This window comes from Orycteropus afer, unplaced genomic scaffold (assembly GCF_000298275.1).
Source record: "Orycteropus afer afer isolate SDZICR_OR568_19922 unplaced genomic scaffold, OryAfe1.0 scaffold00002, whole genome shotgun sequence".
Classification (NCBI taxonomy): domain Eukaryota; kingdom Metazoa; phylum Chordata; class Mammalia; order Tubulidentata; family Orycteropodidae; genus Orycteropus; species Orycteropus afer.
The window spans coordinates 14,533,700-14,538,040 of NW_006921589.1; positions in this window are offsets into that span (position 1 = coordinate 14,533,700).

Below are 4,341 nucleotides of genomic sequence, written 5' to 3' on the forward strand. Positions count from 1 at the left end.
AGGTTTTACTTTTTGTGTGATTTCTGCAGGCTTGAGATCAGTTTTTCTCAATGTGTGCTTGTGCCATGGACACTTGTATTAGAAGTAACTATGATCATTGTTAAAAGTACCCATTCCATTCCTGAAGAATTAGAATCTCTGGGGCATGACCTATGTGTGCCTACGTTTTAAACAAAAACCTCTAATAATTGTTCTGCCCACTAAAGTTTGGGAAACACCACCTTAGGTGAATGTGTAAGAATGTGCAGTCTGGTACACAGTGTTAGAATCATTAGACATAAGCTACTCAATAATGCACTTAATTATGTTCACATTTGCCTTCATCTCCAAGAAATGCTTGCTTAGAATTCCTTTTACCCATATCCCTACATCCACATAGCCCACTATCATCAATGCCTAATCTTTTTCTCCCCTAATCTGATTCCCATTCATCTTTCAAGGCCTCGCTCAGGCCCTATCTTCTCTGTGAACTCTCTATGAATTTCTGAAATAAGCAGACTCTCTTTTTCCTTCATTTTAATCCCACTTTTCAGTTCCTTTAACTGAAAGCCTTCTTTCTGATGATTTCCTCCCCACAAGTATTCCTGTCTGGCAGTGGTTAAATGTTTAACAGATGGTTCTTCAGGCAAAAAATAAGTCAAGTTTGCCCATTCCTCTGGTATAAATATTCCCACCATGGCCAGTTTCAAACTGCTAACAAGCCAACACTGAATGCAGAGATCTAAGAAAAGATGCTCAGATATTACTGTTGCATAGTATTTGCACCAAACAGAACACCTAAATAAACTGAAGAGTTAATGAGATTTTAATATTTATTACTGTGGTTTTAATAAGATTTATTTGACTGTTAGTTTATATAATTTAATGTTTAATAATGGCCGTGTTTAACCACTAGCTCTAAAAATTCTTAAAAATTTAATAATTAGCTCTTGAAAGCTGGTATGAGCCAGCTTCAGCACAAACCAGTATCATACACCACTGCTGTCTCTGGTCTTTCCATCTTGGCCAAACATTACCTATCCTGGATCATCTCCATTTTCACTTACCAGTTCTTGGTGGGCCTGGCTAGTAGGAGTAAAGAGAACTGTGAAGAATACAGGGATAGCAGACATAATGAGCAATGACGGCCACAGGGCTGAGACGGAGTGCTCAAGGAAGCATTCCTTGCTCCCAAGCTGACACCCAGGCTTGATGGGAGGGTACACTGGTGGTTTACTGGATGGCAGAGATGTCACTGTGGCAGTGTGCTGGCAGAACTTGATAGAAGTCCTCCCTCTGGCACTTGCCTGAAATCTGCCCTCTAGAGTACTGAAGACCTGTTCCTAGGTTAATGGACAGGCACCTTTACCTTGAGGCTTCACAACAAAACTATCTTGTGCAGGTGCTGGGCTAAGCTGATGGCTACAGGCTGCTGCTGGCTGTCATGCACTCCAGGAACCTGGAGCTGGAGAACCTACTTGCACTGTAGGAACAGGAAACAAAACCCTCTTCTGCCTGCATTGTCTCTGCATCGCCCTCTACTGGCAAAGCTTTAGTGCCAGCTGACAGAAAAAACTAAAGGGCTCAGATCCATTTTCATAGAACTGAGAAACAAGCTATAACAAGCATATATAGTTGTTTACTTGCCAGCAAGTGACCAGTTGGTCTTCTTAAGGGGTAGTTGGTCTCTACTGTGGACAGGTTGGACATTCAGTAACTACATAGCAGTAACTACACCAGCCTTGGTAAATGGGAGTTCATGCTATTGGGCCTGTATGTAGCTTTTCTCCATTCATGTAGCCATCCTGCTGCTTCTGGGGTGGCCAGTGATGAAGGGTAGCTAACATCAGCTCATATCAACTGGCTGAATCATTTTGTCTACTTGGTTTTCCAATGCCTCTTCCATGCTAGATGATCTCTAAAGCAGGCATTAGTGTGTGAGACAAAAATGAATGCTCCTGTGTGTTCATCCCAGGGCTTTGAACTGGTTTGAGCAGGCTAAATCATGGCTGATTCAGCAAAATTGGAACAGATCTGAATTTTTAAAATTTGGGTGAAGTGAAGTGATAGCCAGAATGGGAAAACGTGCAGGTTGAAACCCTGCAATGGAAGACTCAAAATGGTGTAGTGAGCCCTTTCAGGAGCCTAATGTAGGAGGTTCATCTACTTGCTTCTATCCCAGATATCCTCATTTTCCATCTTCCAGTCTTTTTCTTGTGGGATCTGGGCTTCTGGCCCCTGTTCAGGAGTCTGTGTATGTTCTTACTTCAGACCACTTTCCTTCCCAGTGTGGACAGCAGGTATATGTCTTGCAGGTGCACCCATTAGATTTTTCCTCTCCACTTTCTTTTAGGGCCACACTTGAATGGGGCTGTGATGAAGGTTGGACAACTGAGAGAGGGAAGGAAATAAGATTGGGTAAGAAGGATCTCAAATTGCAGCACTGTCTAAGAAAGGGTTGACCAGGGAACCCTGGGAAGTCCTCAAGCCAAAGTCACCCATTGAAGTAGCCCTACATCTTGCAGGAACTTGCCTGAATTAACAGCTTATCAGTGTGTTGGCTATGAACAGCCTGAGGAAAGTGAGGTCTCCACGTGAGTGATGGTGGATCCAGAGGGGCAGCAGCTAAGGCCATCAGCCAATATGTTTCCCGCAGCAGATTTACACAGCTTATTTTCATGGCTGCCATGTAGCTATATACTATAATTAAGATAACTGCTGTTGGTCCTACTTATTTTTAACACTACCTAAGGACTTGGCTCAAAAAAGTGACACATAGTGGTTAATCACATAGTGGAACTCCAGCCTAGCTGGGTGGTCTCTTCGAATTCCATGACCAGGTCAAACCAAAACCAAACTCACTACCATGGAGTTGGATCCAACTCATAATAAAACCCTTCCTTGGGTTTCCGAGGCGGTATCACTACCGAAGTAGGACTGCCCAACCTTCCTTCCGAGGAGTGGCTGGTGGATTTGAACTGCTAGTCTTCTGGTTTGCAGTCAAATGCCTTAGGCACTGTGCCACCAGAGCTCCTTCATTACCAAGTAGCAAAGCTTCAAATTTTGTTTCTTCTCTTAGGGTTTCTTCTGTATGCCTTGTTTGCAGAAAGTTTTACTTCAGTGAAGTAGCAGTTTGTTGAAGTAAGATCAACTAGCAGGAAGATTAAAAACCATACTTAAGAAAGGTATATTAAATCAAAGGAGCCCTGGTGGCACAGTGGTTTAAGTGCTCGGCTACTAGCTGAAAGGTTGGCAGCCACTCTGCAGAAGAAGGATATGGGAGTCTGCTTCCTTAAAGAAGTTATAGAGTTGCTATGAGTAGGAATCAATTTGACTGCAGTGGGTTCTTTTTATGTTAAATCAATGGATCATGATTATCCAGCCCTAGTTTTAAGATGAAAGGAGTCCCTGGTTGGCAGAAATTGTTAAGAGTTTGATTATTAGCCAGAAGCTTGGTGGTTTGAACCCTGTCTCAAGAGGCCTGCCCATCTGTCTCCAGAAGCCATGAGTTGGAATTGACTTAGTTGACAATAGTTTTAAGACAGTCCACCTCTCCAGTTATCTAAAGGGATATTTTAAAATTCTCAGCCATGTGCACCACATTATTTATGATTCATATAATACCCAAGGTGCTCTCATGGTTACTTTTGGCTTGTGACCAGCTGTGGCTTAGCCGAGTGGGAGGCGGGTCTGCTCTCTGCCCTGGTAGGCTACAGGTTGTCAAGACCTGCCCAGTGTGGACATTGGTGGTATCAGCCCTGCTTTGCGGGTGTGGTAGCTCTCTCTGCATTACAGGCATCTCCTTGCTCCTCCAGTCTCGCTAGCTCTCCCATGTTTCCACTGACAGCCTCCAAACCAGCCCTGCTTGAGGTTGTTATATCCTGTTACGGATATGTTGCTTGATTTCTTGACTGCTGCTTCCATGCGTGTTAATTGTGGATCCAAGTAAAACAAAATCCTTGACTTCAGTCTTTTCTCTGTTAATTCATGATGTTGTTTATTGGTCCAGGTGTGAGGATTTTCATTGAGGTATAGTCCATACTGAAGACTGCAGTCTTTGATCTTCATCAATAAGTGCTTCAAGTCCTCTTTACTTTCAGCAAGGAAGGTTGAATCATCTGCATATCACAAATTGTTAATGAGTCTTCCTCCAGTCCTGATGCCACATTCTTCTTCATGTAGTCCAGTTTCTCAGATTATTTGCTCAGCATACAGATTGAGTAAGTATGTGAAAGGACACCTTTCTTGATTTTAAACCATGAAGTATCCTCTTGTTCTGTTTGAGCACAATGAAATGTTTTTGAAATTCCCATTCTTCACAATGTTATCCATAATTTGTTATGATCCACACAGTGAAATGCC